Consider the following 23,908-nt stretch of genomic DNA (forward strand, 5'->3'; position numbering starts at 1 on the left):
GCAGTAAAGGAGGAATAATGCATCGGAAAAGAGATACTCGGAACCCCAAAGAAAATCCTATCGTTTCCGTAGAAACGTATCTCGATTTAGAAGGACAATGCAGGGAATCCAGAGTATTTCATATGGACGCAAATTGTGTGTTAATTCGTCAATGTGAGGGAGTGAGGGATGCAGTAAAGGAGTAATAATGCATCGGAAAAGAGATACTCGGAACCCCAAGGAAAATCCTACAGTTTCCGTAGAAACGTATCTCGATTTAGAAGGGCAATGCAGGGAATCCAGAGTATTTCATATGGACACAAATTGTGTGTTAATTCGTCAATGTGAGGGAGCGAGGAATGCAGTAAAGGAGGAATAATGCATCGGAAAAGAGATACTCGGAACCCCAAAGAAAATCCTATAGTTTACGTAGAAACGTATCTCGATTTAGAAGGACAATGCAGGGAATCCAGGGTATTTCATATGGACGCAAATTGTGTGTTAATTCGTCAATGTGAGGGAGCGAGGGATGCAGTAAAGGAGGAATAATGCATCGGAAAAGAGATACTCTTAACCCCAAAGAAAATCCTATCTTATCCGCAGAAACGTATCTCGATTTAGAAGGACAATACAGGGAATCCAGAGTATTTCATATGGACGCAAATTGAGTGTTAATTCGTCCATGTGAGGGAGCGAGGGATGCAGTAAAGGAGGAATAATGCATCGGAAAAGAGATACTCGGAACCCCAAAGAAAATCCTATCGTTTCCGCAGAAACGTATCTCGATTTAGAAGGACAATGCAGGGAATCCAGAGTATTTCATATGGACGCAAATTGTGTGTTAATTCGTCAATGTGAGGGAGCGAGGGATGCAGTAAAGGAGGAATAATGCATCGGAAAAGAGATACTCGGAACCCCAAAGAAAATCCTATCGTTTCCGTAGAAACGTATCTCGATTTAGAAAGACAATGCAGGGAATCCAGAGTACTTCATATGGACGCAAATTGTGTGTTAATTCGTCAACGTGAGGGAGCGAGGGATGCAGTAAAGGAGGAATAATGCATCGGAAAAGAGATACTCGGAACCCCAAAGAAAATCCTATCGTTTCCGTAGAAACGTATCTCGATTTACAAGGACAATGCAGGGAATCCAGAGTATTTCATATGGACGCAAATTGTGTGTTAATTCGTCAATGTGAGGGAGCGAGGGATGCAGTAAAGGGGGAATAATGCATCGGAAACGAGATACTCGGAACCCCAAGGAAAATCCTACCGTTTCCGTAGAAACGTATCTCGATTTAGAAGGACAATGCAGGGAATCCAGAGTATTTCATATGGACACAAATTGTGTGTTAATTCGTCAATGTGAGGGAGCGAGGAATGCAGTAAAGGAGGAATAATGCATCGGAAAAGAGATACTCTTAACCCCAAAGAAAATCCTATCTTATCCGTAGAAACGTATCTCGATTTAGAAGGACAATGCAGGGAATCCAGAGTATTTCATATGGACGCAAATTGTGTGTTAATTCGTCCATGTGATGGAGCGACGGATGCAGTAAAGGAGGAATAATGCATCGGAAAAGAGATACTCGGAATCCCAAAGAAAATCCTATCGTTTCCACAGAAACGTATCTCGATTTAGAAGGACAATGCAGGGAATCCAGAGTATTTCATATTTACGCAAATTGTGTGTTAATTGGTCAATGTGAGGGAACGAGGGATGCAGTAAAGGAGGAATAATGTATCGGAAAAGAGATACTTGTAACCCCAAAGAAAATCCTATCGTTTCCGTAGATACGTATCTCGATTTAGAAGGACAATGCATGAAATCCAGAGTATTTCATATGGACGCAAATTGTGTGTTAATTCGTCAATGTGAGGGAGCGAGGGATGCAGTAAAGGAGGAATAATGCATCGGAAAAGAGATACTCGGAACCCCAAAGAAAATCCTATCGTTTCCGTAGAAACGTATCTCGATTTAGAAGGACAATGCAGGGAATCCAGAGTATTTCATATGGACGCAAATTGTGTGTTAATTCGTCAATGTGAGGGAGCGAGGGATGCAGTAAAGGAGGAATAATGCATCGGAAAAGAGATACTCGGAACCCCAAAGAAAATCCTATCGTTTCCGTAGAAACGTATCTCGATTTAGAAGGACAATGCAGGGAATGCAGAGTATTTCATATGGACGCAAATTGTGTGTTAATTCGTCAATGTGAGGGAGCGAGGGATGCAGTAAAGGAGGAATAATGCATCGGAAAAGAGATACTCGGAACCCCAAAGAAAATCCTATCGTTTCCGTAGAAACGTATCTCGATTTAGAAGGACAATGCAGGGAATCCAGAGTATTTCATATGGACGAAAATTGTGGGTTAATTCGTCAATGTGACGGAGCGAGGGATGCAGTAAAGGAGGAATAATGCATCGGAAAAGAGATACTCGGAACCCCAAAGAAAATCCTATCGTTTCCGTAGAAACGTATCTCGATTTAGAAGGACAATGCAGGGAATCCAGAGTATTTCATATGGACGCAAATTGTGTGTTAATTCGTCAATGTGAGGGAGCGAGGGATGCAGTAAAGGAGAAATAATGCATCGGAAAAGAGATACTCGACTCCCAAAAGAATATCCTATTGTTTCCGTAGAAACATATCTCGTTTTAGAAGGGATAATACAGGGAACCCAGACTATTTCATATGGACGCAAATTGTGTGTTAATTCGTCAATGTGAGGGAGCGTGGGATGCAGTAAAGGAGGAATAATGCATCGGAAAAGAGATACTCGGAACCCCAAAGAAAATCCTATCGTTTCCGTAGAAACGTATCTCGATTTAGAAGGACAATGCAGGGAATCCAGAGTATTTCATATGGACGCAAGTTGTGTGTTAATTCGTCAATGTGAGGGAGCGAGGGATGCAGTAAAGGAGGAATAATGCATCGGAAAAGAGATACTCGACTCCTAAAAGAAAATCCCATCGTTTCCGTAGAAACGTATCTCGATTTAGAAGGACAATGCAAGGAATCTAGAGTATTTCATATGGACGCAAATTGTGTGTTAATTCGTCAATGTTAGGGAGCGAGGTATGCAGTAAAGGAGGAATAATGCATCGGAAAAGAGATACTCGGAACCCCAAAGAAAATCCTATCGTTTCTGTAGAAACGTATCTCGATTTAGAAGGACAATGCAGGGAATCCAGAGTATTTCATATGGACGCAAATTGTGTGTTAATTCGTCAATGTGAGCGAGCGAGGGATGCAGTAATGGAGGAATAATGCATCGGAAAAGAGATACTCGGAACCCAAAGAAAATCCTATCGTTTTCGTAGAAACGTATCTCGATTTAGAAGGACAATGCAGGGAATCCAGAGTATTTCATATGGACGCAAATTGTGTGTTAATTCGTCAATGTGAGGGAGCGAAGGATGCAGTTAAGGAGGAATAATGCATCGGAAAAGAGATACTCGGAACCCCAAAGAAAATCCTATCGTTTTCGTAGAAACGTACCTCGATTTAGAAGGACAATGCAGGGAATCTAGAGTATTTCATATGGACGCAAATTGTGTGTTAATTCGTCAATGTGAGGGAGCGAGGGATGCAGTAAAGGAGGAATAATGCATCGGAAAAGAGATACTCGGAACTTCAAAGAAAATCCTATCGTTTCCGTAGAAACGTATCTCGATTTAGAAGGACAATGCAGGGAATCCAGAGTATTTCATATGGACGCAAATTGTGTGTTAATTCGTCATTGTGAGGGAGCGAGGGATGCAGTAAAGGAGGAATAATGCATCGGAAAAGAGATACTCGGAAACACAAAGAAATTCCTGTCGTTTCCGTGGAAACGTATCTCGATTTAGAAGGACAATGCCGTGAATCCAGAGTATTTCATATGGACGCAAATTGTGTGTTAATTCGTCAATGTGAGGGAGCGAGGGATGCAGTAAAGGAGGAATAATGCATCGGAAAAGAGATACTCGGAACCCCAAAGAAAATCCTCTCGTTTCCGTAGAAACGAATCCCGATTCAGAAGGACAATGCGGGGAATGCAGAGAGTTTCATATGGACGCAAATTGTGTGTTAATTTGTCAATGTTAGGGAGCGAGGTATGCAGTAAAGGAGGAATAATGCATCAGAAAAGAGATACTCGGAACCCCAAAGAAAATCCTATCGTTTCCGTAGAAACATATCTCGATTTAGAAGGACAATGCAGGGAATCCAGAGTATTTCATATGGACGCAAATTGTGTGTTAATTGGTCAATGTGAGGGAGCGAGGGATGCAGTAAAGGAGGAATAATGTATCGGAAAAAAGATACTTGGAACCCTAAAGAAAATCGTATCGTTTCCGTAGATACGTATCTCGATTTAGAAGGACAATGCAGGGAATCCAGAGTACTTCATATGGACGCAAATTGTGTGTTAATTCGTTCATGTGAGGGAGCGAGGGATGCAGTAAAGGAGGAATAATGCATCGGAAAAGAGATACTCGGAACCCCAAAGAAAATGCTATCGTTTCCATAGAAACGTATCTCGATTTAGAAGGACAATGCAGGGAATTCAGAGTATTTCATATGGACGCAAATTGTGTGTTAATTCGTCAATGTGAGGGAGCGAGGGATGCAGTAAAGGAGGAATAATGCATCGGAAAAGAGATACTCGGAACCCCAAAGAAAATCCTATCGTTTCCGTAGAAACGTATCTCGATTTAGAAGGACAATGCAGGGAATCCAGAGTATTTCATATGGACGCAAATTGTGTGTTAATTCGTCAATGTGAGGGAGCGAGGGATGCAGTAAAGAAGGAGTAATGCATCGGAAAAGAGATACTCGGAACCCCAAAGAAAATCCTATCGTTTCCGTAGAAACGAATCCCAATTTAGAAGGACAATGCAGGGAACCCAGAGTATTTCATATGGATGCAATTTGTGTGTTAATTCGTCAATTTGAGGGAGCGAGGGATGTAGTAAAGGAGGAATAATGCATCGGAAAAGAGATACTCGGAACCCCAAAGAAAATCCTGTCGTTTCCATAGAAACGTATCTCGATTTAGAAGGACAATGCGGGGATCCAGAGTATTTCATATGGACGCAAATTGTGTGTTAATTCGTCAACGTGAGGGAGCGAGGGATGCAGTAAAGGAGGAGTAATGCATCGGAAAAGAGATACTCGGAACCCCAAAGAAAATCCTATCGTTTCCGTAGAAACGTATCTCGATTTAGAAGGACAATGCAGGGAATCCAGAGTACTTCATATGGACGCAAATTGTGTGTTAATTCGTCGAACGTGAGGGAGCGAGGGATGCAGTAAAGGAGGAATAATGCATCGGAAAAGAGATACTCGGAACCCCAAAGAAAATCCTATCGTTTTCGTAGAAACGTACCTCGATTTAGAAGGACAATGCAGGGAATCTAGAGTATTTCATATGGACGCAAATTGTGTGTTAATTCGTCAATGTGAGGGAGCGAGGGATGCAGTAAAGGAGGAATAATGCATCGGAAAAGAGATACTCGGAACTTCAAAGAAAATCCTATCGTTTCCGTAGAAACGTATCTCGATTTAGAAGGACAATGCAGGGAATCCAGAGTATTTCATATGGACGCAAATTGTGTGTTAATTCGTCATTGTGAGGGAGCGAGGGATGCAGTAAAGGAGGAATAATGCATCGGAAAAGAGATACTCGGAAACACAAAGAAATTCCTGTCGTTTCCGTGGAAACGTATCTCGATTTAGAAGGACAATGCCGTGAATCCAGAGTATTTCATATGGACGCAAATTGTGTGTTAATTCGTCAATGTGAGGGAGCGAGGGATGCAGTAAAGGAGGAATAATGCATCGGAAAAGAGATACTCGGAACCGCAAAGAAAATCCTCTCGTTTCCGTAGAAACGAATCCCGATTCAGAAGGACAATGCGGGGAATGCAGAGAATTTCATATGGACGCAAATTGTGTGTTAATTTGCAATGTCAGGGAGCGAGGTATGCAGTAAAGGAGGAATAATGCATCAGAAAAGAGATACTCGGAACCCCAAAGAAAATCCTATCGTTTCCGTAGAAACATATCTCGATTTAGAAGGACAATGCAGGGAATCCAGAGTATTTCATATGGACGCAAATTGTGTGTTAATTGGTCAATGTGAGGGAGCGAGGGATGCAGTAAAGGAGGAATAATGTATCGGAAAAAAGATACTTGGAACCCTAAAGAAAATCGTATCGTTTCCGTAGATACGTATCTCGATTTAGAAGGACAATGCAGGGAATCCAGAGTATTTCATATGGACGCAAATTGTGTGTTAATTCGTTCATGTGAGGGAGCGAGGGATGCAGTAAAGGAGGAATAATGCATCGGAAAAGAGATACTCGGAACCCCAAAGAAAATGCTATCGTTTCCATAGAAACGTATCTCGATTTAGAAGGACAATGCAGGGAATTCAGAGTATTTCATATGGACGAAAATTGTGTGTTAATTCGTCAATGTGAGGGATCGAGGGATGCAGTAAAGGAGGAATAATGCATCGGAAAAGAGATACTCGGAACCCCAAAGAAAATCCTATCGTTTCCGTAGAAACGTATCTCGATTTAGAAGGACAATGCAGGGAATCCAGAGTATTTCATATGGACGCAAATTGTGTGTTAATTCGTCAATGTGAGGGAGCGAGGGATGCAGTAAAGAAGGAGTAATGCATCGGAAAAGAGATACTCGGAACCCCAAAGAAAATCCTATCGTTTCCGTAGAAACGAATCCCAATTTAGAAGGACAATGCAGGGAACCCAGAGTATTTCATATGGATGCAATTTGTGTGTTAATTCGTCAATTTGAGGGAGCGAGGGATGTAGTAAAGGAGGAATAATGCATCGGAAAAGAGATACTCGGAACCCCAAAGAAAATCCTGTCGTTTCCATAGAAACGTATCTCGATTTAGAAGGACAATGCGGGGATCCAGAGTATTTCATATGGACGCAAATTGTGTGTTAATTCGTCAATGTCAGGGAGCGAGGGATGCAATAAAGGAGGAGTAATGCATCGGAAAAGAGATACTCGGAACCCCAAAGAAAATCCTATCGTTTCCGTAGAAACGTATCTCGATTTAGAAGGACAATGCAGGGAATCCAGAGTACTTCATATGGACGCAAATTGTGTGTTAATTCGTCGAACGTGAGGGAGCGAGGGATGCAGTAAAGGAGGAATAATGCATCGGAAAAGAGATACTCGGAACCCCAAAGAAAATCCTATCGTTTCCGTAGAAACGTATCTCGATTTAGAAGGACAATGCAGGGAATCCAGAGTATTTCATATAGACGCAAATTGTGTGTTAATTTGTCAATGTGAGGGAGCGAGGTATGCAGTAAAGGAGGAATAATGCATCAGAAAAGATATACTCGGAACCCCAAAGAAAATCCTATCGTTTCCGTCGAAACGTATCTCGATTTACAAGGACAATGCAGGGAATCCAGAGTATTTCATATGGACGCAAATTGTGTGTTAATTCGTCAATGTGAGGGAGTGAGGGATGCAGTAAAGGAGGAATAATGCATCGGAAAAGAGATACTCGGAACCCCAAGGACAATCCTACCGTTTCCGTAGAAACGTATCTCGATTTAGAAGGACAATGCAGGGAATCCAGAGTATTTCATATGGACACATATTGTGTGTTAATTCGTCAATGTGAGGGAGCGAGGAATGCAGTAAAGGAGGAATAATGCATCGGAAAAGAGATACTCTTAACCCCAAAGAAAATCCTATCTTATTCATAGAAACGTATCTCGATTTAGAAGGACAATGCAGGGAATCCAGAGTATTTCATATGGACGCAAATTGTGTGTTAATTCGTCAACGTGAGGGAGCGAGGGATGCAGTAAAGGATTAATAATGCATCGGAAAAGAGATACTCGGAACCCCAAAGAAAATCCTATCGTTTCCGTAGAAACGTATCTCGATTTAGAAAGACAATGCAGGGAATCCAGAGTACTTCATATGGACGCAAATTGTGTGTTAATTCGTCAACGTGAGGGAGCGAGGGATGCAGTAAAGGATTAATAATGCATCGGAAAAGAGATACTCGGAACCCCAAAGAAAATCCTATCGTTTCCGTAGAAACGTATCTCGATTTAGAAGGACCATGCAGGGAATCCGGAGTATTTCATATGGACGCAAATTGTGTGTTAATACGGCAATGTGAGGGAGCGAGGGATGCAGTAAAGGAGGAATAATGCATCGGAAAAGAGATACTCGGAACCCCAAAGAAAATCCTCTCGTTTCCGTAGAAACGTATCTCGATTTAGAAGGACAATGCAGGGAATCCAGAGTATTTGATATGGACGCAAATTGTGTGTTAATTCGTCAATGTGAGGGAGTGAGGGATGCAGTAAAGGAGGAATAATGCATCGGAAAAGAGATACTCGGAACCCCAAAGAAAATCCTATCGTTTCCGTAGAAACGTATCTCGATTTAGAAGGACAATGCAGGGAATCCAGAGTATTTCATATGGACGCAAATTGTGTGTAATTCGTCAATGTGAGGGAGCGAGGGATGCAGTAAAGAAGGAGTAATGCATCGGAAAAGAGATACTCGGAACCCCAAAGAAAATCCTATCGTTTCCGTAGAAACGAATCCCAATTTAGAAGGACAATGCAGGGAACCCAGAGTATTTCATATGGATGCAATTTGTGTGTTAATTCGTCAATTTGAGGGAGCGAGGGATGTAGTAAAGGAGGAATAATGCATCGGAAAAGAGATACTCGGAACCCCAAAGAAAATCCTGTCGTTTCCATAGAAACGTATCTCGATTTAGAAGGACAATGCGGGGATCCTGAGTATTTCATATGGACGCAAATTGTGTGTTAATTCGTCAATGTGAGGGAGCGAGGGATGCAGTAAAGGAGGAATAATGCATCGGAAAAGAGATACTCGGAACCCCAAAGAAAATCCTATCGTTTCCGTAGAAACGTATCTCGATTTAGAAGGACAATGCAGGGAATCCAGAGTACTTCATATGGACGCAAATTGTGTGTTAATTCGTCGAACGTGAGGGAGCGAGGGATGCAGTAAAGGAGGAATAATGCATCGGAAAAGAGATACTCGGAACCCCAAAGAAAATCCTATCGTTTCCGTAGAAACGTATCTCGATTTAGAAGGACAATGCAGGGAATCCAGAGTATTTCATATAGACGCAAATTGTGTGTTAATTTGTCAATGTGAGGGAGCGAGGTATGCAGTAAAGGAGGAATAATGCATCAGAAAAGATATACTCGGAACCCCAAAGAAAATCCTATCGTTTCCGTCGAAACGTATCTCGATTTACAAGGACAATGCAGGGAATCCTGAGTATTTCATATGGACGCAAATTGTGTTTTAATTCGTCAATGTGAGGGAGTGAGGGATGCAGTAAAGGAGGAATAATGCATCGGAAAAGAGATACTCGGAACCCCAAGGACAATCCTACCGTTTCCGTAGAAACGTATCTCGATTTAGAAGGACAATGCAGGGAATCCAGAGTATTTCATATGGACACATATTGTGTGTTAATTCGTCAATGTGAGGGAGCGAGGAATGCAGTAAAGGAGGAATAATGCATCGGAAAAGAGATACTCTTAACCCCAAAGAAAATCCTATCTTATTCATAGAAACGTATCTCGATTTAGAAGGACAATGCAGGGAATCCAGAGTATTTCATATGGACGCAAATTGTGTGTTAATTCGTCAACGTGAGGGAGCGAGGGATGCAGTAAAGGATTAATAATGCATCGGAAAAGAGATACTCGGAACCCCAAAGAAAATCCTATAGTTTCCGTAGAAACGTATCTCGATTTAGAAAGACAATGCAGGGAATCCAGAGTACTTCATATGGACGCAAATTGTGTGTTAATTCGTCAACGTGAGGGAGCGAGGGATGCAGTAAAGGATTAATAATGCATCGGAAAAGAGATACTCGGAACCCCAAAGAAAATCCTATCGTTTCCGTAGAAACGTATCTCGGTTTAGAAGGACCATGCAGGGAATCCGGAGTATTTCATATGGACGCAAATTGTGTGTTAATTCGGCAATGTGAGGGAGCGAGGGATGCAGTAAAGGAGGAATAATGCATCGGAAAAGAGATACTCGGAACCCCAAAGAAAATGCTATCGTTTCCATAGAAACGTATCTCGATTTAGAAGGACAATGCAGGGAATTCAGAGTATTTCATATGGACGAAAATTGTGTGTTAATTCGTCAATGTGAGGGATCGAGGGATGCAGTAAAGGAGGAATAATGCATCGGAAAAGAGATACTCGGAACCCCAAAGAAAATCCTATCGTTTCCGTAGAAACGTATCTCGATTTAGAAGGACAATGCAGGGAATCCAGAGTATTTCATATGGACGCAAATTGTGTGTTAATTCGTCAATGTGAGGGAGCGAGGGATGCAGTAAAGAAGGAGTAATGCATCGGAAAAGAGATACTCGGAACCCCAAAGAAAATCCTATCGTTTCCGTAGAAACGAATCCCAATTTAGAAGGACAATGCAGGGAACCCAGAGTATTTCATATGGATGCAATTTGTGTGTTAATTCGTCAATTTGAGGGAGCGAGGGATGTAGTAAAGGAGGAATAATGCATCGGAAAAGAGATACTCGGAACCCCAAAGAAAATCCTGTCGTTTCCATAGAAACGTATCTCGATTTAGAAGGACAATGCGGGGATCCAGAGTATTTCATATGGACGCAAATTGTGTGTTAATTCGTCAATGTCAGGGAGCGAGGGATGCAATAAAGGAGGAGTAATGCATCGGAAAAGAGATACTCGGAACCCCAAAGAAAATCCTATCGTTTCCGTAGAAACGTATCTCGATTTAGAAGGACAATGCAGGGAATCCAGAGTACTTCATATGGACGCAAATTGTGTGTTAATTCGTCGAACGTGAGGGAGCGAGGGATGCAGTAAAGGAGGAATAATGCATCGGAAAAGAGATACTCGGAACCCCAAAGAAAATCCTATCGTTTCCGTAGAAACGTATCTCGATTTAGAAGGACAATGCAGGGAATCCAGAGTATTTCATATAGACGCAAATTGTGTGTTAATTTGTCAATGTGAGGGAGCGAGGTATGCAGTAAAGGAGGAATAATGCATCAGAAAAGATATACTCGGAACCCCAAAGAAAATCCTATCGTTTCCGTCGAAACGTATCTCGATTTACAAGGACAATGCAGGGAATCCAGAGTATTTCATATGGACGCAAATTGTGTGTTAATTCGTCAATGTGAGGGAGTGAGGGATGCAGTAAAGGAGGAATAATGCATCGGAAAAGAGATACTCGGAACCCCAAGGACAATCCTACCGTTTCCGTAGAAACGTATCTCGATTTAGAAGGACAATGCAGGGAATCCAGAGTATTTCATATGGACACATATTGTGTGTTAATTCGTCAATGTGAGGGAGCGAGGAATGCAGTAAAGGAGTAATAATGCATCGGAAAAGAGATACTCTTAACCCCAAAGAAAATCCTATCTTATTCATAGAAACGTATCTCGATTTAGAAGGACAATGCAGGGAATCCAGAGTATTTCATATGGACGCAAATTGTGTGTTAATTCGTCAACGTGAGGGAGCGAGGGATGCAGTAAAGGATTAATAATGCATCGGAAAAGAGATACTCGGAACCCCAAAGAAAATCCTATCGTTTCCGTAGAAACGTATCTCGATTTAGAAAGACAATGCAGGGAATCCAGAGTACTTCATATGGACGCAAATTGTGTGTTAATTCGTCAACGTGAGGGAGCGAGGGATGCAGTAAAGGATTAATAATGCATCGGAAAAGAGATACTCGGAACCCCAAAGAAAATCCTATCGTTTCCGTAGAAACGTATCTCGATTTAGAAGGACCATGCAGGGAATCCGGAGTATTTCATATGGACGCAAATTGTGTGTTAATACGGCAATGTGAGGGAGCGAGGGATGCAGTAAAGGAGGAATAATGCATCGGAAAAGAGATACTCGGAACCCCAAAGAAAATCCTCTCGTTTCCGTAGAAACGTATCTCGATTTAGAAGGACAATGCAGGGAATCCAGAGTATTTGATATGGACGCAAATTGTGTGTTAATTCGTCAATGTGAGGGAGTGAGGGATGCAGTAAAGGAGGAATAATGCATCGGAAAAGAGATACTCGGAACCCCAAAGAAAATCCTATCGTTTCCGTAGAAACGTATCTCGATTTAGAAGGACAATGCAGGGAATCCAGAGTATTTCATATGGACGCAAATTGTGTGTAATTCGTCAATGTGAGGGAGCGAGGGATGCAGTAAAGAAGGAGTAATGCATCGGAAAAGAGATACTCCGAACCCCAAAGAAAATCCTATCGTTTCCGTAGAAACGAATCCCAATTTAGAAGGACAATGCAGGGAACCCAGAGTATTTCATATGGATGCAATTTGTGTGTTAATTCGTCAATTTGAGGGAGCGAGGGATGTAGTAAAGGAGGAATAATGCATCGGAAAAGAGATACTCGGAACCCCAAAGAAAATCCTGTCGTTTCCATAGAAACGTATCTCGATTTAGAAGGACAATGCGGGGATCCTGAGTATTTCATATGGACGCAAATTGTGTGTTAATTCGTCAATGTGAGGGAGCGAGGGATGCAGTAAAGGAGGAATAATGCATCGGAAAATAGATACTCGGAACCCCAAAGAAAATCCTATCGTTTCCGTAGAAACGTATCTCGATTTAGAAGGACAATGCAGGGAATCCAGAGTACTTCATATGGACGCAAATTGTGTGTTAATTCGTCGAACGTGAGGGAGCGAGGGATGCAGTAAAGGAGGAATAATGCATCGGAAAAGAGATACTCGGAACCCCAAAGAAAATCCTATCGTTTCCGTAGAAACGTATCTCGATTTAGAAGGACAATGCAGGGAATCCAGAGTATTTCATATAGACGCAAATTGTGTGTTAATTTGTCAATGTGAGGGAGCGAGGTATGCAGTAAAGGAGGAATAATGCATCAGAAAAGATATACTCGGAACCCCAAAGAAAATCCTATCGTTTCCGTCGAAACGTATCTCGATTTACAAGGACAATGCAGGGAATCCTGAGTATTTCATATGGACGCAAATTGTGTTTTAATTCGTCAATGTGAGGGAGTGAGGGATGCAGTAAAGGAGGAATAATGCATCGGAAAAGAGATACTCGGAACCCCAAGGACAATCCTACCGTTTCCGTAGAAACGTATCTCGATTTAGAAGGACAATGCAGGGAATCCAGAGTATTTCATATGGACACATATTGTGTGTTAATTCGTCAATGTGAGGGAGCGAGGAATGCAGTAAAGGAGGAATAATGCATCGGAAAAGAGATACTCTTAACCCCAAAGAAAATCCTATCTTATTCATAGAAACGTATCTCGATTTAGAAGGACAATGCAGGGAATCCAGAGTATTTCATATGGACGCAAATTGTGTGTTAATTCGTCAACGTGAGGGAGCGAGGGATGCAGTAAAGGATTAATAATGCATCGGAAAAGAGATACTCGGAACCCCAAAGAAAATCCTATAGTTTCCGTAGAAACGTATCTCGATTTAGAAAGACAATGCAGGGAATCCAGAGTACTTCATATGGACGCAAATTGTGTGTTAATTCGTCAACGTGAGGGAGCGAGGGATGCAGTAAAGGATTAATAATGCATCGGAAAAGAGATACTCGGAACCCCAAAGAAAATCCTATCGTTTCCGTAGAAACGTATCTCGGTTTAGAAGGACCATGCAGGGAATCCGGAGTATTTCATATGGACGCAAATTGTGTGTTAATTCGGCAATGTGAGGGAGCGAGGGATGCAGTAAAGGAGGAATAATGCATCGGAAAAGAGATACTCGGAACCCCAAAGAAAATCCTCTCGTTTCCGTAGAAACGTATCTCGATTTAGAAGGACAATGCAGGGAATCCAGAGTATTTCATATGGACGCAAATTGTGTGTTAATTCGTCAATGTGAGGGAGCGAGGGATGCAGTAAAGGAGGAATAATGCATCGGAAAAGAGATACTCGACTCCCAAAAGAAAATCCTATCGTTTCCGTAGAAACATATCTCGTTTTAGAAGGGATAATACAGGGAACCCAGACTATTTCATATGGACGCAAATTGTGTGTGAAATCGGCAATGTGAGGGAGCGAGGGATGCAGTAAAGGAGGAATAATGCATCGGAAAAGAGATACTCGGAACCCCAAAGGAAATCCTATCGTTTCCGTAGAAACGTATCTCGATTTACAAGGACAATGCAGGCAATCCAGAGTATTTCATATGGACGCAAATTGTGTGTTAATTCGTCAATGTGAGGGAGCGTGGGATGCAGTAAAGGAGGAATAATGCATCGGAAAAGAGATACTCGGAACCCCAAAGAAAATCCTATCGTTTCCGTAGAAACGTATCTCGATTTAGAAGGACAATGCAGGGAATCCAGAGTATTTCATATGGACGCAAATTGTGTGTTAATTCGTCAATGTGAGGGAGCGAGGGATGCAGTAAAGGAGGAATAATGCATCGGAAAAGAGATACTCGACTCCTAAAAGAAAATCCCATCGTTTCCGTAGAAACGTATCTCGATTTAGAAGGACAATGCAGGGAATTCAGAGTATTTCATATGGACGCAAATTGTGTGTTAATTCGTCAATGTGACGGAGCGAGGGAAGCAGTAAAGGAGGAATAATGCATCGGAAAAGAGATACTCGGAACCCCAAAGAAAATCCTATCGTTTCCGTAGAAACGTATCTCGATTTAGAAGGACCATGCAGGGAATCCAGAGTTTTTCATATGGACGCAAATTGTGTGTTAATTCGGCAATGTGAGGGAGCGAGGGATGCAGTAAAGGAGGAATAATGCATCGGAAAAGAGATACTCGGAACCCCAAAGAAAATCCACTCGTTTCCGTAGAAACGTATCTCGATTTAGAAGGACAATGCAGGGAATCCAGAGTATTTCATTTGGACGCAAATTGTGTGTTAATTCGTCAATGTGAGGGAGCGAGGGATGCAGTGAAGGAGGAATAATGCATCGGAAAAGAGATACTCGGAACCCCAAAAAAAATCCTATCGTTTCCGCAGAAACGTATCTCGATTTAGAAGGACATTGCAGGGAATCCAGAGTATTTCATATGGACGCAAATTGTGTGTTAATTCGACAATATGAGGGAGCGAGGGATGCAGTAAAGGAGGAATAATGCATCGGAAAAGAGATACTCGGAACCCCAAAGAAAATCCTATCGTTTCCGTAGAAACGTATCTCGATTTAGAAGGACAATGCAGGGAATCCAGAGTACTTCATATGGACGCTAATTGTGTGTTAATTCGTCAGAGTGAGGGAGCGAGGGATGCAGTAAAGGAGGAATAATGCATCGGAAAAGAGATACTCGGAACCCCAAAGAAAATCCTATCGTTTCCGTAGAAACGTATCTCGATTTACAAGGACAATGCAGGGAATCCAGAGTATTTCATATGGACGCAAATTGTGTGTTAATTCATCAATGTGAGGGGGCGTGGGATGCAGTAAAGGAGGAATAATGCATCGGAAAAGAGATACTCGACTCCCAAAAGAAAATCCTATCGTTTCCGTAGAAACATATCTCGTTTTAGAAGGGATAATACAGGGAACCCAGACTATTTCATATGGACGCAAATTGTGTGTTAAATCGGCAATGTGAGGGAGCGAGGGATGCAGTAAAGGAGGAATAATGCATCGGAAAAGAGATACTCGGAACCCCAAAGGAAATCCTATCGTTTCCGTAGAAACGTATCTCGATTTACAAGGACAATGCAGGGAATCCAGAGTATTTCATATGGACGCAAATTGTGTGTTAATTCATCAATGTGAGGGAGCGTGGGATGCAGTAAAGGAGGAATAATGCATCGGAAAAGAGATACTCGGAACCCCAAAGAAAATCCTATCGTTTCCGTAGAAACGTATCTCGATTTAGAAGGACAATGCAGGGAATCCAGTGTATTTCATATGGACGCAAATTGTGTGTTAATTCGTCAATGTGAGGGAGCGAGGGATGCAGTAAAGGAGGAATAATGCATCGGAAAAGAGATACTCGACTCCTAAAAGAAAATCCCATCGTTTCCGTAGAAACGTATCTCGATTTAGAAGGACAATGCAGGGAATCCAGAGTATTTCATATGGACGCAAATTGTGTGTTAATTCGTCAACGTGAGGGAGCGAGGGATGCAGTAAAGGATTAATAATGCATCGGAAAAGAGATACTCGGAACCCCAAAGAAAATCCTATCGTTTCCGTAGAAACGTATCTCGATTTAGAAAGACAATGCAGGGAATCCAGAGTACTTCATATGGACGCAAATTGTGTGTTAATTCGTCAACGTGAGGGAGCGAGGGATGCAGTAAAGGATTAATAATGCATCGGAAAAGAGATACTCGGAACCCCAAAGAAAATCCTATCGTTTCCGTAGAAACGTATCTCGATTTAGAAGGACCATGCAGGGAATCCGGAGTATTTCATATGGACGCAAATTGTGTGTTAATACGGCAATGTGAGGGAGCGAGGGATGCAGTAAAGGAGGAATAATGCATCGGAAAAGAGATACTCGGAACCCCAAAGAAAATCCTCTCGTTTCCGTAGAAACGTATCTCGATTTAGAAGGACAATGCAGGGAATCCAGAGTATTTGATATGGACGCAAATTGTGTGTTAATTCGTCAATGTGAGGGAGTGAGGGATGCAGTAAAGGAGGAATAATGCATCGGAAAAGAGATACTCGGAACCCCAAAGAAAATCCTATCGTTTCCGTAGAAACGTATCTCGATTTAGAAGGACAATGCAGGGAATCCAGAGTATTTCATATGGACGCAAATTGTGTGTAATTCGTCAATGTGAGGGAGCGAGGGATGCAGTAAAGAAGGAGTAATGCATCGGAAAGGAGATACTCGGAACCCCAAAGAAAATCCTATCGTTTCCGTAGAAACGAATCCCAATTTAGAAGGACAATGCAGGGAACCCAGAGTATTTCATATGGATGCAATTTGTGTGTTAATTCGTCAATTTGAGGGAGCGAGGGATGTAGTAAAGGAGGAATAATGCATCGGAAAAGAGATACTCGGAACCCCAAAGAAAATCCTGTCGTTTCCATAGAAACGTATCTCGATTTAGAAGGACAATGCGGGGATCCTGAGTATTTCATATGGACGCAAATTGTGTGTTAATTCGTCAATGTGAGGGAGCGAGGGATGCAGTAAAGGAGGAATAATGCATCGGAAAATAGATACTCGGAACCCCAAAGAAAATCCTATCGTTTCCGTAGAAACGTATCTCGATTTAGAAGGACAATGCAGGGAATCCAGAGTACTTCATATGGACGCAAATTGTGTGTTAATTCGTCGAACGTGAGGGAGCGAGGGATGCAGTAAAGGAGGAATAATGCATCGGAAAAGAGATACTCGGTACCCCAAAGAAAATCCTATCGTTTCCGTAGAAACGTATCTCGATTTAGAAGGACAATGCAGGGAATCCAGAGTATTTCATATAGACGCAAATTGTGTGTTAATTTGTCAATGTGAGGGAGCGAGGTATGCAGTAAAGGAGGAATAATGCATCAGAAAAGATATACTCGGAACCCCAAAGAAAATCCTATCGTTTCCGTCGAAACGTATCTCGATTTACAAGGACAATGCAGGGAATCCTGAGTATTTCATATGGACGCAAATTGTGTTTTAATTCGTCAATGTGAGGGAGTGAGGGATGCAGTAAAGGAGGAATAATGCATCGGAAAAGAGATACTCGGAACCCCAAGGACAATCCTACCGTTTCCGTAGAAACGTATCTCGATTTAGAAGGACAATGCAGGGAATCCAGAGTATTTCATATGGACACATATTGTGTGTTAATTCGTCAATGTGAGGGAGCGAGGAATGCAGTAAAGGAGGAATAATGCATCGGAAAAGAGATACTCTTAACCCCAAAGAAAATCCTATCTTATTCATAGAAACGTATCTCGATTTAGAAGGACAATGCAGGGAATCCAGAGTATTTCATATGGACGCAAATTGTGTGTTAATTCGTCAACGTGAGGGAGCGAGGGATGCAGTAAAGGATTAATAATGCATCGGAAAAGAGATACTCGGAACCCCAAAGAAAATCCTATAGTTTCCGTAGAAACGTATCTCGATTTAGAAAGACAATGCAGGGAATCCAGAGTACTTCATATGGACGCAAATTGTGTGTTAATTCGTCAACGTGAGGGAGCGAGGGATGCAGTAAAGGATTAATAATGCATCGGAAAAGAGATACTCGGAACCCCAAAGAAAATCCTATCGTTTCCGTAGAAACGTATCTCGGTTTAGAAGGACCATGCAGGGAATCCGGAGTATTTCATATGGACGCAAATTGTGTGTTAATTCGGCAATGTGAGGGAGCGAGGGATGCAGTAAAGGAGGAATAATGCATCGGAAAAGAGATACTCGGAACCCCAAAGAAAATCCTATCGTTTCCGTAGAAACGAATCCCGATTCAGAAGGACAATGCGGGGAATGCAGAGAATTTCATATGGACGCAAATTGTGTGTTAATTTGTCAATGTCAGGGAGCGAGATATGCAGTAAAGGAGGAATAATGCATCAGAAAAGAGATACTCGGAACCCCAAAGAAAATCCTATCGTTTCTGTAGAAACATATCTCGATTTAGAAGGACCATGCAGGGAATCCGGAGTATTTCATATGGACGCAAATTGTGTGTTAATTCGGCAATGTGAGGGAGCGAGGGATGCAGTAAAGGAGGAATAATGCATCGGAAAAGAGATACTCGGAACCCCAAAGAAAATCCTCTCGTTTCCGTAGAAACGTATCTCGATTTAGAAGGACAATGCAGGGAATCCAGAGTATTTCATATGGACGCAAATTGTGTGTTAATTCGTCAATGTGAGGGAGCGAGGGATGCAGTAAAGGAGGAATAATGCATCGGAAAAGAGATACTCGACTCCCAAAAGAAAATCCTATCGTTTCCGTAGAAACATATCTCGTTTTAGAAGGGATAATACAGGGAACCCAGACTATTTCATATGGACGCAAATTGTGTGTGAAATCGGCAATGTGAGGGAGCGAGGGATGCAGTAAAGGAGGAATAATGCATCGGAAAAGAGATACTCGGAACCCCAAAGGAAATCCTATCGTTTCCGTAGAAACGTATCTCGATTTACAAGGACAATGCAGGCAATCCAGAGTATTTCATATGGACGCAAATTGTGTGTTAATTCGTCAATGTGAGGGAGCGTGGGATGCAGTAAAGGAGGAATAATGCATCGGAAAAGAGATACTCGGAACCCCAAAGAAAATCCTATCGTTTCCGTAGAAACGTATCTCGATTTAGAAGGACAATGCAGGGAATCCAGAGTATTTCATATGGACGCAAATTGTGTGTTAATTCGTCAATGTGAGGGAGCGAGGGATGCAGTAAAGGAGGAATAATGCATCGGAAAAGAGATACTCGACTCCTAAAAGAAAATCCCATCGTTTCCGTAGAAACGTATCTCGATTTAGAAGGACAATGCAGGGAATTCAGAGTATTTCATATGGACGCAAATTGTGTGTTAATTCGTCAATGTGACGGAGCGAGGGAAGCAGTAAAGGAGGAATAATGCATCGGAAAAGAGATACTCGGAACCCCAAAGAAAATCCTATCGTTTCCGTAGAAACGTATCTCGATTTAGAAGGACCATGCAGGGAATCCAGAGTTTTTCATATGGACGCAAATTGTGTGTTAATTCGGCAATGTGAGGGAGCGAGGGATGCAGTAAAGGAGGAATAATGCATCGGAAAAGAGATACTCGGAACCCCAAAGAAAATCCACTCGTTTCCGTAGAAACGTATCTCGATTTAGAAGGACAATGCAGGGAATCCAGAGTATTTCATTTGGACGCAAATTGTGTGTTAATTCGTCAATGTGAGGGAGCGAGGGATGCAGTGAAGGAGGAATAATGCATCGGAAAAGAGATACTCGGAACCCCAAAAAAAATCCTATCGTTTCCGCAGAAACGTATCTCGATTTAGAAGGACATTGCAGGGAATCCAGAGTATTTCATATAGACGCAAATTGTGTGTTAATTCGACAATATGAGGGAGCGAGGGATGCAGTAAAGGAGGAATAATGCATCGGAAAAGAGATACTCGGAACCCCAAAGAAAATCCTATCGTTTCCGTAGAAACGTATCTCGATTTAGAAGGACAATGCAGGGAATCCAGAGTACTTCATATGGACGCTAATTGTGTGTTAATTCGTCAGAGTGAGGGAGCGAGGGATGCAGTAAAGGAGGAATAATGCATCGGAAAAGAGATACTCGGAACCCCAAAGAAAATCCTATCGTTTCCGTAGAAACGTATCTCGATTTACAAGGACAATGCAGGGAATCCAGAGTATTTCATATGGACGCAAATTGTGTGTTAATTCATCAATGTGAGGGGGCGTGGGATGCAGTAAAGGAGGAATAATGCATCGGAAAAGAGATACTCGACTCCCAAAAGAAAATCCTATCGTTTCCGTAGAAACATATCTCGTTTTAGAAGGGATAATACAGGGAACCCAGACTATTTCATATGGACGCAAATTGTGTGTTAAATCGGCAATGTGAGGGAGCGAGGGATGCAGTAAAGGAGGAATAATGCATCGGAAAAGAGATACTCGGAACCCCAAAGGAAATCCTATCGTTTCCGTAGAAACGTATCTCGATTTACAAGGACAATGCAGGGAATCCAGAGTATTTCATATGGACGCAAATTGTGTGTTAATTCATCAATGTGAGGGAGCGTGGGATGCAGTAAAGGAGGAATAATGCATCGGAAAAGAGATACTCGGAACCCCAAAGAAAATCCTATCGTTTCCGTAGAAACGTATCTCGATTTAGAAGGACAATGCAGGGAATCCAGTGTATTTCATATGGACGCAAATTGTGTGTTAATTCGTCAATGTGAGGGAGCGAGGGATGCAGTAAAGGAGGAATAATGCATCGGAAAAGAGATACTCGACTCCTAAAAGAAAATCCCATCGTTTCCGTAGAAACGTATCTCGATTTAGAAGGACAATGCAGGGAATCCAGAGTATTTCATATGGACGCTAATTGTGTGTTAATTCGTCAATGTTAGGGAGCGAGGTATGCAGTAAAAGAGGAATAATGCATCGGAAAAGAGATACTCGGAACCCCAAGGAAAATCCTATCGTTTCTGTAGAAACGTATCTCGATTTAGAAGGACAATGCAGGGAGTCCAGATTATTTCATATGGACGCAAATTGTGTGTTAATTCGTCAATGTGAGCGAGCGAGGGATGCAGTAATGGAGGAATAATGCATCGGAAAAGAGATACTCGGAACCCAAAGAAAATCCTATAGTTTTCGTAGAAACGTATCTCGATTTAGAAGGACAATGCAGGGAATCCAGAGTATTTCATATGGACGCAAATTGTGTGTTAATTCGTCAATGTGAGGGAGCGAAGGATGCAGTAAAGGAGGAATAATGCATCGGAAAAGAGATACTCGGAACCCCAAAGAAAATCCTATCGTTTTCGTAGAAACGTATCTCGATTTAGAAGGACAATGCAGGGAATCTAGAGTATTTCATATGGACACAAATTGTGTGTTAATTCGTCAATGTGAGGGAGCGAGGGATGCAGTAAAGGAGGAATAATGCATCGGAAAAGAGATATTCGGAACTTCAAAGAAAATCCTATCGTTTCCGTAGAAACGTATCTCGATTTAGAAGGACAATGCAGGGAATCCAGAGTATTTCATATGGACGCAAGTTGTGTGTTAATTCGTCATTGTGAGGGAGCGAGGGATGCAGTAAAGGAGGAATAATGCATCGGAAAAGAGATACTCGGAAACACAAAGAAATTCCTGTCGTTTCCGTAGAAACGTATCTCGATTTAGAAGGACAATGCCATGAATCCAGAGTATTTCGTATGGACGCAAATTGTGAGTTAATTCGTCAATGTGAGGGAGCGAGGGATGCAGTAAAGGAGGAATAATGCATCGGAAAAGAGATACTCGGAACCCCAAAGAAAATCCTATCGTTTCCGTAGAAACGAATCCCGATTCAGAAGGACAATGCGGGGAATGCAGAGAATTTCATATGGACGCAAATTGTGTGTTAATTTGTCAATGTCAGGGAGCGAGATATGCAGTAAAGGAGGAATAATGCATCAGAAAAGAGATACTCGGAACCCCAAAGAAAATCCTATCGTTTCTGTAGAAACATATCTCGATTTAGAAGGACAATGCAGGGAATCCAGAGTATTTCATATGGACGCAAATTGTGTGTTAATTGGTCAATGTGAGGGGGCGAGGGATGCAGTAAAGGAGGAATAATGTATCGGAAAAGAGATACTTGGAACCCTAAAGAAAATCCTATCGTTTCCGTAGATACGTATCTCGATTTAGAAGGACCATGCAGGGAATCCAGAGTATTTCATATGGACGCAAATTGTGTGTTAATTCGTCAATGTGAGGGAGCGAGGAATGCAGTAAAGGAGGAATAATGCATCGGAAAAGAGATACTCGGAACCCCAAAGAAAATCCTATCGTTTCCGTAGAAACGTATCTCGATTTACAAGGACAATGCAGGGAATCCAGAGTATTTCATATGGGCGCAAATTGTGTGTTAATTTGTCAATGTGAGGGAGCGTGGGATGCAGTAAAGGAGGAATAATGCATCGGAAAAGAGATACTCGGAACCCCAAAGAAAATCCTATCGTTTCCGTAGAAACGTATCTCGATTTAGAAGGACAATGCAGGGAATCCAGAGTATTTCATATGGACGCAAATTGTGTGTTAATTCGTCAATGTGAGGGAGCGAGGGATGCAGTAAAGGAGGAATAATGCATCGGAAAAGAGATACTCGACTCCTAAAAGAAAATCCCATCGTATCCGTAGAAACGTATCTCGATTTAGAAGGACAATGCAGGGAATTCAGAGTATTTCATATGGACGCAAATTGTGTGTTAATTCGTCAATGTGACGGAGCGAGGGAAGCAGTAAAGGAGGAATAATGCATCGGAAAAGAGATACTCGGAACCCCAAAGAAAATCCTATCGTTTCCGTAGAAACGTATCTCGATTTAGAAGGACCATGCAGGGAATCCAGAGAATTTCATATGGACGCAAATTGTGTGTTAATTCGGCAATGTGAGGGAGCGAGGGATGCAGTAAAGGAGGAATAATGCATCGGAAAAGAGATACTCGGAACCCCAAAGAAAATCCTCTCGTTTCCGTAGAAACGTATCTCGATTTAGAAAGACAATGCAGGGAATCCAGAGTACTTCATATGGACGCAAATTGTGTGTTAATTCGTCAACGTGAGGGAGCGAGGGATGCAGTAAAGGATTAATAATGCATCGGAAAAGAGATACTCGGAACCCCAAAGAAAATCCTATCGTTTCCGTAGAAACGTATCTCGGTTTAGAAGGACCATGCAGGGAATCCGGAGTATTTCATATGGACGCAAATTGTGTGTTAATTCGGCAATGTGAGGGAGCGAGGGATGCAGTAAAGGAGGAATAATGCATCGGAAAAGAGATACTCGGAACCCCAAAGAAAATCCTCTCGTTTCCGTAGAAACGTATCTCGATTTAGAAGGACAATGCAGGGAATCCAGAGTATTTCATATGGACGCAAATTGTGTGTTAATTCGTCAATGTGAGGGAGTGAGGGATGCAGTAAAGGAGGAATAATGCATCGGAAAAGAGATACTCGGAACCCCAAAGAAAATCCTATCGTTTCCGTAGAAACGTATCTCGATTTAGAAGGACAATGCAGGGAATCCAGAGTATTTCATATGGACGCAAATTGTGTGTTAATTCGTCAATGTGAGGGAGCGAGGGATGCAGTAAAGGAGGAATAATGCATCGGAAAAGAGATACTCGACTCCCAAAAGAAAATCCTATCGTTTCCGTAGAAACATATCTCGTTTTAGAAGGGATAATACAGGGAAC

Source organism: Schistocerca nitens, chromosome 2 (genome assembly GCF_023898315.1).
Source record: "Schistocerca nitens isolate TAMUIC-IGC-003100 chromosome 2, iqSchNite1.1, whole genome shotgun sequence".
Classification (NCBI taxonomy): Eukaryota; Metazoa; Arthropoda; class Insecta; order Orthoptera; family Acrididae; genus Schistocerca; species Schistocerca nitens.